The 14662-nt window shown below is 35.8% G+C and overlaps 1 protein-coding gene across 1 annotated transcript in view; it reads right to left on the bottom strand.

The window, feature by feature from the left end:
• Positions 1-14662, bottom strand: part of LOC118274322 (neurotrimin) — a 137706-nt gene that overhangs the window by 96003 nt on the left and 27041 nt on the right. The window lies entirely within an intron of this gene.

Raw genomic sequence — 14662 nt, 5'->3', positions numbered from 1 at the left:
GAAAGTTCTCACGATATGTGTGTTATGAATTGTATAGTAAACATAACGCCTTGGAAAGCATGTAAACCTTTTGGTCTCGGTTGTAATGCAGACAAATTATATGATAGTCGTTGCAGGTAGTATTAGTTCAAAAAATGTACTTAATATAATTTTCTTAGAAAGAGCTATTTCGGGTGTTTAAGTTCGATAAACGATGTCACGTGACAGCGAGCGAAAGTCTTCAAAACACGATTTCTATAAATTTTCTCGCTCACCACCCGACTAGAACCAAGCATCGGCCTCATCTAGTTATTTAAGAGATTGACGTGTAAAAGTGTTATTTTATAACCTATTTGCAAAATAAATATCATTTATCATTTATCATTTATGATCGTCTATTGAGCGCAACTCAAAGAGTTGTCAGACTGTCAGACTGCCTAGTCGGTTACCGGGACTCGAAAAGCAGGAGTAGGAACGTCACTCCCTCTCGCTTCGCTCAAGGTTGGGAAATTTCATTAGACGATTTTTCACCTTCAAAAACTGTTTGTCACAGACGGGAATCACTAGGCCCACTTTAACAAGAAAAAAAAACGATAGACAAAGATGCATAGTCATTTACAGGTATTTTACTTAACACATTGAATGTCGTGGTGGTCACCGGTGACAGACGTTAGCGGAGGATTTGCCTTCAACTGTTTTCTATTGGCAGTCAAAGACTAAAAAGCAATTTTTATGATCTATCTGACTCCATAATTCATAGCTTTTAAGGTTAAAAAAATTACACCAAGCTCTAAACAAAACAATACTAAACCTTATGTCACTGCACAAAATAAATAGTATTCCATATGAGCTTTCATACATAGCAGCGTTGCAGTAAAAGTCAAATAAAGTTATATCGTACGCGCGCTATTCTAGTTAACTGTCAGTTTTACCGACTTCACAGTACATACGTAACACAACGGTTTTGTATTCGAACAACGTAAGTAAACTTGTTACTGCGTCGCACAAAAGGTTTTGTTTTGATTTGTTACAAAATACATTTTGTTGGTTCAGCTATTTTTAGAAAGACTTGTAATTACTTTTGGGTTTTTGTTTGTAAGTTTAATGTGTAGGAGTTAGGTTTTAAGACTATTTTCTGACATTCTAGGACACGTTTTTCGATATATTTTTGTAGATGTTTAAACAAAGAATTTGGTAATCCAGAGATTTAGTGTTTCGACCCAGAGCTGCGGGCTGCCTAGCGGGTTACCAGGGCTCCAGCTTGAAAAGCAGGAGTAGGAACGGGGTGGTTTTTAGTCAGTAAAAGTCTGACACTCCCACTCGCCTCGCCCAAGGCGGGAGAAGTCATTGGATGATTCTCCCCCTTAAAAAAGACATTTGGCGTGCACTTATTATTACTTTTGCTTTGTTATTTGTATTGTTTTTATCATAAGCCGTCTCTTGTTGGACATGAGTCTCTTCCAAAATTCACAAATTCACATTAAACAAACATAAGAGGGTTCCATTCCAGCAATGGCGTACAAGCACATGACTTGCAAGTAACTCCAATGATCATACTCAAAAAATCAGGTGAAAGCTTCTAAAAACTCTCCTCCAAAAACCCAAAACCAGAAAGATCATTCCCAAAACAAAACAAAAACCTCATCGACGCTCAAACTATAATAAAACCGCCAAAGAAGAACGTGTAACACCTATGTAAGAAAAATAGAACAAAAAATACAATATTGCATCTCATTTTAATGGATAAAAAGGTTACGTCAAATCAGTTCGTGCCAAAGTGAACGTAGGGGGACACGTAACTAATATACCTCGTAACACCTATAAAACGCGTTGCTGTTAAGGAAAAATCTTCTCCGATATATAAAAGTCAGGGTTTTTGCTATCGCAGTACGTTTTTACCGCTACACTGCAACCACAGGGAATGGAATGCTCACACGCGGCGATAGCCACATACATCACTTTGTACTCCTATTTTTATTTACTACTTCATTCATTGTTATTTTTTTTTATTGTTTTAGTGTTTTGTTTTTGTTATCCTTTAAAAATACGTTGACTATGTTTTTTGGACAACTGCTTTCCAAGTATGCATAATATGTTCAGACCCGCTGCTACGGACTACTTAGCAGGTTTACCGGGGTTCCGGCTCGAAAAGCAGGAGTAGGAACGGGGTGGTTTTTAGTCAGTAAGAGTTTGACACTCCCTCTCACCTCGCCCAAGATGAGAGTCAAGTCATTCGATGATTTTCCCCATTTAAAAAAAAAGTCGGTCCACTCGAGTAAATAGCAATAACGTATTGAAAAACTAGTCTAGACAAGATAGTTTTTGCTTGCCTATATTTACCTATACTTCAGAAAAGTTATAAAGACTACCAAACTAGAGGCTCTTCATGAACAACCCTTCAAAGAAGGAAACATTGAAATCATACCACCCACAGTCAAACCGCTAAACCGGTTTTGTGGGAGATTGTTTTAAATACACAATGTATCTCTTTTATAATACTAAAGAAAGAAAGAAAGAAATAAATAAATAAATAAATTATAATAGCTCATGAGGTTGTCGACATGTGGGATGTAGATTCAGAAATCATTGTGCCTATTGTAGTATCTGCCAATAGACAAAAGCCTCGGCCAACACCTGAGTAAGCTAACGTTAGACGGTTGGATCAAGAGCCTGATGCAGAAGGCAGTACTTCTGGACACGGCGCGTATTGTCCGGCAATTCTTCTCTCTTGAGCCCTGACCGCCGGTAGCTTGGATTTATCCCATTACTGATAGGCTACTGCTTTTATACTTACTATTAAATGTCTTCTTTTTTATTTAATTAAATATTTAAAAATGTAATTAACAAGTAAGATAAGATAAATAAATAAATGAATTATAATAAAATAATAAATAAATACAAGCTAAACCGTATCCAACGACTAGTGAAAAAATCTACCGAGAGAACTTCAAATTCCATGCATTGACTACACGTCCGCGTTACCACATCCACACCACACGCGATTCACACAAACGCTGGTTAACCACGCTCACGGCCTATGATTAATCTCTTTATCCCAAAGCTTTGTGGCAACACCCTTTATGTTATATTCTGTGCATTTTGTTATATACAGTCGTGTTGCGTTATTGTTTGGCTTTAGAGATGTAACGGGGTTAAATGTGATGTGGTATTATGAGGAAGAGGTGAATATAACAATGTACTGTCATAATTTGTAATAGTTATTTTTTGATGGCCGTCGTGGTGGCCCGGAGTTTTAAGACGTCTGCTTCTCATGCATGAGCTTGCGGGTTCGAAACCTACCAACGGCAAGTACCAATGTAATGGTTTTTCGAGTTATATGTGTTTTCTAAGATTATTAAGACACGACTGACAACCGGTGAGGAAACCTAGGCTTTGTTGAGGAATGAGAGCCATAATCATAAGTTTTGTAAAGATCACAAACGTGTCGTAGTACCTTTCTGCATTGTACTACTAAAATGTAACTCATTTAGAATGTGAACAACAAATGAAAGCTCTAAGTAAAGTAACAGTAAAGTAACTACTGAAAAGACGAAAAATAAACCAGTTTTCAAAAAAGAACATTTCCTTCGTCAAGTGTTTCTTAACAAATCGAAATGCAATACCGTCTCGTGCAATTTCGAAATCGTTCCGAAGAAAACAGTTTTGAGAGAGAGAGCACGAAAATTTTCTATAGAACACATTTCTACGGCGAGCTTGTTGGAATGGCCAAGAATTGGTACAACTTAGATCGAATGCTAGCCATTCAGCGCTCTATGAATAGTACATGTGCAACTTGATTTAAGTCAAACTTTCTATTTGAAATAAACAACGGATTCTCGAACATTTGTTGCTGAGAAATGTAATTTTGTGTTGTCTGTAAAAGGAGGAGTAAGTTAATCTGTGTAGTGTATTTGTTCAGGACTGTTTTATGTAGTAGTTTTTGTAAGTTTCGGTGACAAAAAGTATCATACATTTAATAAGGTGACTTTTTTGTTCTTTTTAACGTTGCCCCACTCTAAGAGTGTCTCCTGTGTCATGAGTGCGTTTACATACATAGAAATCCACATACACGTGACACTCAGATCCGATTTGTAGATCACACGAAGAGTTGCGTCTTGCGGGAATCGAACCCGCCCCACGTTACGTAGCAACCGATTGCCCAGCCACCGCACCAACCGTGTCAAACAATTCAAGTAATGGTTTAGGATTGAAAACTAACAAAAAAATATATTGGTATATGTTTTATTTGGAATTCTTCGACCATTAAAAGTGATCCTAATGAAATAGTGCCAGTCCTAATATCATTCTAAATTTGTCTTTCGAAGCAGACAGATGTCAGTAATAAATAACGATGACGTCATGCCTAGGTTTGCCACTTTGGAAGGTTTACTTTTTAGGAATTTTCTGTGATGTCGTATTATGTTTTCTCAGTAGTAGCACGAAGTCTGGAAATGTGCCCAGTATATGGCAATAGGCTCACCCTCTATTCCATGGGACTTACAACATTAATTGTGAAAAGTGGGTGTACATTGTACAGTAACATTACGTGCCGTAATGTGCACCTCTGCCTACCCCTCGGGGATAAAAGACGTGATGATGATACACTAGTATTATCCTCACTAATAAACGTATACTACCAGTCATCAACACTAACCACATAATAATATCAACATATTATAATCACTATATACATACATATAGAGCTCAAACTCAACCACAAATCGGCGATACACCAACAATGTAATTACACACGTATATATGCTTACCTAGGCAACCGTAGTGTGATCTATTTGCAGACACAACGAACCAATAAGGATCCGAATACTAAGCCTACGAGCCAATCAAGGGGTCGTAAGCGCAAACCTTACTCATTGAATTAGTGTCGGGAATTAACTCCATTTCTAGGTCTGTGCTGTGTATAATAACGTGTTTTTTTAAGAGGGGAAAATCATTTAATGACTTCTCCCGCCTTGGGCAAGGCGAGAGGGAGTGTCAGACTCTTACTGACTAAAATCTTAACCGTTCCTACTACTGCTTTTCAAGCCGGAGCCCCGTAAGGAGTGAAAATTATCCACTGACTTCTCCCGTTTTAGGCTAGGTGAAAGGGAGTGTCAGACTCTTACTGACTAAAAACCACCCCGTTTCTACTTCTGCTTTTCTAGCCGGAGCCCCGGTAAACCTGCTAGGTAGTCCGTAAGATCGGATAAGAATTTGTAACAATGATTTGTAGATAGTTTTTTTTTCATTTTTGTTGAAAAAGGTCTGACAAAGACAGTCATTGGCACATGGGTACAAAACCAACATTTATATCTGTAACTCGAAGACATTTTTAAACTATTTGTAATGATTATTTAAACTATTTCTTAGTTATGATTTTATTCTAGAAATTGCCTAGATGCCTAAAAAAATGATTACTTATCAGTAATCATTTTTGAGTGAAAAAAAAAGATTACTTTCTGAATGTGTATGATACCATAATTTACAAAGAGATTAGGAAGTTTTATTGAACGCACATGAATATACTGGGTTTTCTTTTACAAAATAACTTAAAAAGCCAAGCAAAATCCTATCCAATAATTACTCAACGTTTTGGCTAACCCCGGTACCTAGTACTTTAACGAACAGACAAATTTATTCTCCGAACAAAATCGCTTGACGCAACAAATCACGCCCCGGAAAGCACTTGCGTGAGGTTAACAATCTTATTAATGAATTAACAAACGATAAAGGACTCTATCTCTTTAAGCATAAGTTTGAAATTTCGTGGTGTTTGTAGCTGCTTGGTTGAGATTCGTATCAAGGTGGATTTTGTTCGAAATCAGGATGTTTACTTACGATTACACGTAAGCATGGGTACTGACAATGTAATTTATATACTTAAGATACACTTGATCAACCTTGGGCCCAAGTAAGGGAAACTTAGTGAAATATACCTTTTGTTACGATCATCAGATATAATTTTGGTAATCCATTAATAATTTTGATTAAAACCAAGTTTTTGGGTGTTCTACGTGATTCATTAAATATGATTTGTAGGGTTATGGGAATTGGAGTAGGAAAGGGGTGGTTTTTAGTCAGTAAGAGTCTGACACTTCCTCTCGCTTCGCTCAAGGCGGGAGAAGACATTGGATGATTTCGCCCTTCAAAAAAGGGGGTTATGGAAATTTTATTTGTTCTTTGTTTTGGGTGAAGCACACAAACACTTTTTTGAAGCCAATCGGTTCAAGAAAGTGTTAAAGTAAGCTGACATAGTCAACGCCTACTGATTTAAACGGATTAATTCACCAACGAATAAAAACGTTTACTTTAACACAGAAGAATACATTCAGAGATTTTAATACGTTTTCAGATTTGTCACATTTTCGAAAATGAAAATCTTTTTTCCTGATATACGGCAGTAAACGAGCAGACGAATCACCTGCTGGACTCCATGGATACACGAAACACCAGAGGCGTTACAAGTGCGTTGCCGGCCTTTTAGGAATTCAAAAGTTGTTGGGGAATCGGGGACTGGGAAGATGGGGAAGGGGTTAATTGGGCCTTCAAAAGGGGGTATTCGGCGAGTACTTATGATCTAAGCTACCATACCCCCTTTAACCTCTATAATAAACTCAACTAAGCTACCAGAAACCATACCAAACATTTTATCCACCTCTTTAAAAACTTCAAAACAAAAACAATACAAAAATAGAATCCTTTCTTAGTCAACGACAAGATCAATTAGGGCGGCCATCTTAAAAATAAACAAAGAAAATAATCTTGTTAATTTAACACCAGAAAAAAGGTCGGAGCGAATGAGAAAACTCCTTGTTTCGTCGAAAAAAAAAACAAGTAATTAATGACACTATTTCATTAGGGTCACTTTTAATTACAGAGCAAATATTTCTTTTTGTTAAATAATTGTTGTTTAAGTTTTCTTTTTTCATTGCAACAAAATAAATAAGGGTAATTTTTTCGTTGTTTTAGTAACCGATTGTTGGTCAAATTAAAAATTTTATACGACTAATTCTTCAAATGTAAAAAATGGTCTTTGACGGTTGGTAACAAATAAAATAGGATAGTGAACTGTTAAAATTTAAGACGTTTTTTTAATATACAGGAATATATAATTTGCTCTAAGTGGATGAGGCTTTCATCCATTAGTGGACCCCTACAAGACGATGATGGATAACACAATTTTCCACTTAGAATATTTGTATCACCACGCCTTTTTATCCCCGAGGGCAGAGGTGCACATGACGACACGTAATGCCACTGTACAATGAACAGCCACGTTTCACCATTTGTATTACAAGTTCCATATAATAGGCGGTAATCCCAATGTCATTAACTGAGCATAATTCCAGATTTCGTGTTACTACTGAGAAATGTTCGAATAACCGAAAAAACCTAGTAATACTTTACCCGATCCGAGAATCGAACCCGAGATCTCTTGCTAGACAGTCGCACTTGCTATCACTCGAACAACTAGGCAGTCTCGATCAACGAGATCTAATTAGAAAAAAATATTATAAGAATCTGTGAATGTGCATATCAATATCGAGAGGGCTTAGTACGAGTATGTTTTACGTTAAACATTTTCTTTTATTTTTGAGTTTTTTATGTTTAGTTGTAAATATTTGTATTTTATTTTGTAGAATTAATTTATATACAATAGAATCAAGTGTTTATTTGCGGAAATCCATGGTACACTAACAATAATGAGGGCGAGATGGTGGTGCTGCACACCACATGCTAAAAATACATATGTAAACGGAATGAAATCTAAAAATCTATTGTTATTAAAAGTTATACAATTTTAAATCCTTTTGTTACATGCATCTTATTCTCAGATAAAAATCAAAGACGACGAGACAACGGCTGTAATATGGCTGTAAACCTCGCACTAACAATTTTATATTGGAACTATGCCCAGTGTACTCGTTCACCCGGAATCAATTGACTTCAATGGTTATGCTGTAAAAATGCTACTACAATATTTGGATAACGCTAAAATGAATAATAAGTGAATTACATCGGTTTTTGTTGGGAGGGTAAGCAGTGATGTACTTTTATGATATTGAGGGTGATGAGACATAGATATATTTAGATTAATTGTTAATGATAAGTGATAATGAAGACTAATAGATTTACTGCACGGTTGGTGCAGTGGCTGGGTGCCGTGCAATATGTAACGGGTTCGATTCCAACACGAAACAACTCTTTGTGTTGTTGTTTTGGGTCTGGGTGTGATATGTGTGTGAACTTATATGTTTATAAACGAACCCACGACACAGAAGAAAATTCTAGTGTGGGGAAGTGTTAAAAAAATATCGTATTTTTTACATTTAGTAGTAATTGGTGCCATTGCACTGATTGTTTTACACAGTCCTTGTAACAGTGCCTTAATACTAACTATTGCTTCTTATAATATGAGTAAAACTCTGCCTATACCAAATAGAAAAGCCTGGACCTAACGTAATCCTCATTAAATTAAATCTAAACATACCATAATATCATTTCGATCGAATTTAAAAACATCTTTTATTCTATAAAGAAGGAATCTAAAGAGAAATATTTACTTTAAATCTCTCGCAAGTCGGGAGAGACGACAATCCTTTATGGCGCCCAACGTGGGACGCTGCAAGTACCAAAGTATATTTTTACTGTAGAACACTTGTTTGTACCCGGTTTTTCAAAGATTAAAAGTGTATCGCCGTCTCGTGTACTTTCTTTTAGTTTTTAATGTAAGTTGTTTGGTGAGACAAGGAAGGTTACAATTTTAAATGAAGAGGATGTTTAATGCTTTTGGTTTGTGGAAAAAGTGATATTTTTTATTTATATGAAAATAATATGATGTATATTACAGTGGATTGTGGACAAAAGCGTCTCTTTATTCTTAACAAATATGAGAAAATGCGCGCTACACTACAAACGTAGCATGTCGTAGCTATGGAGGTACTACGCCGTAGCACGTAGCAATATCGTAGTCAGCTTCTCCAATTCTGTTTTCGTTGTCCAAATATTATGATTAACATTTCATTCTTCGTATAAAGTACTTCAGTCATCATGAATCATACATTATAATAATACCTACATAAAAATAAAATCCAACAAACACAATACGTCCATCAACCCTTTACGAGCTTAAAACAGGCAAACGCAGACCACAGTGATCACACGAGAGCCACACATTAGTGCAAATTACGTAAAAATGAACCTTCTAATAAAACATGTAAGTAATTAAAACGCAACAGGCGTTATAAAGGCAACAAAAACACCGATAACATTAAAGGTATTTAGACTGACAGGGGACGAAAAAAAAATCCGCCATTAGCCTTTGGCAAAAAGGTTAATCACGCGAATTAACGCGAATGGGGAGTCGCTGGCCTGTAATTGGCTTTAGGCAGGACATTTGGACACAGTATGGCTGATGCAGATGTCCAATAAATTGCTCGATAAAATAAATTGATTGGATCAACATTTTTGCGTGCAGTTTTTGCCTCATAAAAGCGTTATTGGGGATTCAATTTGAAAATTTTCGATAGCTCGATGGAATTTGAATGTGAAATTTGGTGGTTACTGCAAATTTTTGGGCTTGGTTGTCATAGTTTTGCTAAATTATCGACATTCTTAAAAATTTTAAGTTGCATCTTACTACTGCTGTGTCAAGGTTGTCTGCATGGTTGGTGCCGTGACGGGAAGCCGGCTGCCGCACAGCGTGTAGCGGGATCGATTCCCGCGTGCTTGTACTCTTTGTGTAATCAATCAATTGTTGTTTCGGGTCTGGATATGCGAACTTGTATATATTTAACGCACCCGCACCCATATTTAATCCTTGTTAAAACGTATATGCATTTTTAAAAAAAACGTTGCCCACATTTAAAAAAAAAGGCTATGGATGATACCAGAAAAATTAAGCTTACAGGTCATATATTCACCCGTAATTTTTTTCTTATCAACAATCTGAACTCTAAAATCTTCTCTTTTATATAGATAGTTTTGATACACATTACTGAAACAAATAAAATGCTTTCAGTATATTTCCACACTGTTGTGGCGTTTCAGCCATGAATTTTTGGGTTTTAGTTAAAACCTAACGTGCCATCGACGTCACGTTGGATTAACAAGGTTTTGGTACATAATCGATGGCGTTTTTAGAGACACGTGTAGAGTAATAAAAAATGGAGGATTTAGTTCGAAAATATGATGTCGAAAAATGTGGATTGGAAATTTATAGTGCTTTCTCATAAAACCAACATGAATGTTGGTATGCTATTGGATTATAATGCCTCTACAGAAGGGAATTTGCCATAATCCCCATTGAAACTCGTTGATCGGTAGTTGAACTTGCGATCACATGGTCGACCTGGCGGCCAGAGGAGAAAGAACTATTAAATGTAATGCATTAATTAAAACCTACACATAATAATGACCAATTTCTAATAACATCACTCAAATTCTACTTATAAAAACGTTGAAAAAAATTATAAAAACCAAAAACATAACGACGGTTATCATAACAAAAATTGTCATTGACAAAACCAACTAGGTAGAGTTTAAAACAAAAAACTGTCGGTAAACAATTGGAGCCGGCTCAACGGGAGTACAAAAAAAAAACGAAATAAACAAAACACGGTGCCTAGTTCTGACGTTGAGTAAAAACAATCTAACAATAGTACCAGGCGGTTTGACAGTCCAATTATCAGAAGCTCGTTCCGATCCCTGTTCCCGATGTCTGACTTTTTATCAGGGAAATAAGAGATGAGGTACAAGAAATAATTGCTATGAATCAATGGTGGGATGTGTTTTAGTTTTTCTTATGTTTAAATTAATGTTATTCTGTCTGCTGTTTTGGCCTGGAGTTGTATTTTTTATTATAAACTAGCTTCTGCTAACGGTTTCGTCCGCGTTCCGGTGGGATAAAAGTCTCCTCTATCACCCAAATCAATTCATACCCTGTGTGTATATCAAACATAAAAAAATATGTTAAGTAGTTTCAACGTGATTGACGGACAAACATCCAAACAAACCAACTTTCACATTTATGTAATTAGTGTGATACGACGATGATCGTATTGCTTCTTGAATCTTCTGTCTGCACTCTCTAATACCATATGTTTGAAACAATACATGTAGATAAAATTCGGTACAACGAATGATAAAAAATACGTAGAAAAACACTCTAATATTAAACCAAAACAAACAATACTACTACAATAAATGTATGTATGCACTACAGCAAAGTATTTATCGGTATCACTGTCATCGAAACGTGTTCCCAGAGGACTGGCAGCACTGTCTTGAATTAAAATCTGCGTTCCATAGCAGCAACCTTTTATAACATGAAAAAAATAACCTGAAAGGTTTCAAGCACAGTTTCATACCACAAGTGATCCTGCTATCGCGACCAAATCCAATAAATACATCAAACAGAAAATCGAAAAACAATTTAATTGTATTATTTTAAAACAAACGTAAAAATCCATTGACACCATGACACATCTATTCCGAACACACTGAAATGCAAAACCTATTACTGTGTTACCGAAAAACGTTTAAACAAAACTGTGCTCTAACACCGAGGACTAGGGTAATCATTTGCATGATTAGCAGTTGAGGAGTACATATCTATTTTGGAAGATGGGACAGCCAATTTCGTCGGCGTGTCGTTCGCTTGAACACATCCACTTGAGGGTTGAAGTTAAGCGGACATCTGTACCTGGTCGTGACATTTATAGATGGAACGCTTGGAGTTAGAATTGAAGGGTTGTGGTGTACTTCAACTGGTTTCCAAGTATTGGTGTGGGAGGAAACTAAGATTATTATTATTGACACGTTTGTGTTGTCTTGAAGTTCATTTTGTGGTTTCGTCGCAAGTTGTTTGATGTGGGTAGTGACTTTAGTACAGATAATATATTATACCTTTGACCTGTAATGTTATAATCAGTCGTATAACTAAAACTATAATTGCGCGCACGGCACTTAGTTACAGTTCACAGTACACTTTTAATGTTATAAAAAAACTGCTATACTCAGAGAAGTTTAGTCATTACTTTAACTATTACTTGGTAACGATTTTTTACGAAGACAATAACCAAGGACTAGGTTGAATAACCATTAAAATTGACTCTAATCGCAGCACGGAGAGACATTTAATGTTAACTTAAATTATTCCGAAATTGTAACGATTTTGTATGAAAAACAATCGCTAAGAGCGCTGTTGAGTAACCATTAAATGAGTCTAAGTACGTCGGTAAGTATGACGGTAAGACAGCAGTCAGGAGGATTTTTTATGTAGACAACATAAGTAAAATCAGTCTAAGTAAAATATTTCCACAAAGAAACCACATCACCCATAAAATCTGCTTCAGATCATACAATCATAAATAATTTACAACGCTATACGTAAGTTCGACACAAGTTCCGAGAAGGTTTACCAACAAGAATATTGCGAAGTTCGTAACAGTTAATAATATTGGAAACAAACTTACTCGACACTCTTGCAGTAACACGTCAGCGGTTTGCAACTCCACACTTTTTTTGTTCTGCTTTCAAAGATATTTGCTTTTCTATTATCGCGGGTTTTCATTGTATAAAGGGTGTAATTTTATGGAGGATTGTATTGATTGTAATTTTGTGTAGGAGGTCATTGGTAAGTGTATTAATAACTGGTAACATGATTTGAACACAACAAATTTATGTCATTACCAAAATGACTGTTTGCAGTTTGCAATTTCATCAAAGCTTATATTTCTTTTAATGTCATAGATTTCTTTTCTTTTCCACTCGAGATTGAAACTTCTATCTATACCCTTAGTACGAGTTTACTTTACGTTAAAAGTAATCGAAACGAGAGCGCGTTTGGTGCTCTGATTGGCGGGCTCGAACAAACCAACCAGTCAAAGCGCCGAACGCGCTCTCGTCATTCAAACTCATACTAAGGGTACTGACTTTTGACATTTGCAACTTTGTACCTAAAACACAATCAGTCAAGTAAATTAAACTAAATACAATTAACACTGAATATAATTAAGACGCCATTAATACCCTGTCGTCAGCATTTAATCACAGATCTATAAATAGATAGCTTTTGATGTCGGTTGGTGAATTTCCAAAATGACGACATATTGATCTTAAGAAATCCCTTAATGACTTAACCCACGCTTTTCTGAAGTTCTGAAGAAAACAAATTACGGATGTTGTTGTAAGTCTTATAATATTAATACTTTATTTATTAGTCGATAGATCGCTAATGTCTTTGGTACAGGCGATTCTGAATTCTGATTTAAGTACAATGTAGGTTTTATAAAAACATAAACTAGGTTTTTAAGTAAACACAATAAACAATAACTGTTTTACGAACATAAGATTTGTTTTTTATGATATAAACCGGTAAATGAGCAAACGGATCACCTGATGGTAAGCTGCAATCGCTATCGCCCATGGACACCCAAAACACCAGAAGGATTAGAAGTGCGTTGCAGGCCCTTTGGGGCCTGTTAGGGGTCCCCGGTTTGGGGAAGTGTTACTGGGGAATTGGGGATTGGGGAGGGGGTAATCAAGCGTTGTTTTACGTCAGTTTTCTGTAAAAGCTGGCGTAACACAACGCTCGAGCCGGCCCATGAGTCTCCCACACTATTATAGATAGCACAGAATAAAGCAAATAACGAAATACATTAAAAATAATAAAGCAATGCTTGAATCAATACCAACATAACTACGACACACATATTTCTCCAACTTTTAAAGTACTACCAATAACAAATGTTTACCTCACGCAGAAATTTCGAGAAAAATGTTACTTTATGAATAAATATCATGACTGAAAACCTTCACGAAAGGTTTTCATGGAATATATCTTTATTTTTTTCCGCTGTATGCGCCATTTAGTTCATTCGTTCATTGAACTGATAAATCATTCATTGCGAAGGGGAATGACTTGTGATACGAAACAGGTATGTTAGTGTGAGTTTTGCACTTTGTTTCCTTATTTAGAATTGTCGTTTGTGTAGTTGTTGTAGACTGGATCGATTGTTGATAACAACAGAGGCAACTAAATATCACTTTTTTATTCCTATTAAACAATGTGTTTTATTTTTTCTATATATTGAGTTATGATCTTTGCAAAAATAGTGTAGCTATCACGTCTAGATTCTATGTAATCGTTTGATAAAGTTTTAAAATACTCTATAATTCTAACGTAAAATTTATGACATTATATAAAATTAACATACAATTCCATTTACTAGTTTTAACTAATAAATTAATTCAAACATAGAGGACTGAGAACAACCTCAAATGTTAAAAAATCATAAACATTTCTACCGTTATTGTTCTTGTCATTTTATTGCTCCTGTCATCATAACTATAGTAAAAACACTGGTCTTTAATAAATTGAAACTTAAATAATACTTCCTAGGTACATAACACATACATACTTAAGCTTAAGACTTGTAAAGCCTTCAATCAATCCTCAATCCTTATTACACCAAACACCAAGGCACATAGCTTCAATTAGGTTTAGTCCTGAACTAAGCTATCTAGATTCTATTCAGTAAGCTCATTGGAGAGATGAATTAATTCCACCTCCACGCTGAATATTAGGCAGACCTATTTCTGTACTGCATTGATATGTATTCACCTGGCGAAACAAAAGATCTAATAATAGACAGTGTTAGTAATAGCAGTAAGCTTAGTATGA

The sequence above is a fragment of the Spodoptera frugiperda genome, chromosome 3 (assembly GCF_023101765.2).
Source record: "Spodoptera frugiperda isolate SF20-4 chromosome 3, AGI-APGP_CSIRO_Sfru_2.0, whole genome shotgun sequence".
NCBI lineage: Eukaryota > Metazoa > Arthropoda > Insecta > Lepidoptera > Noctuidae > Spodoptera > Spodoptera frugiperda.
The sequence above is the reverse complement of the archived record's forward strand: the minus strand, read 5'-3'. Positions and strand labels throughout refer to the sequence as shown.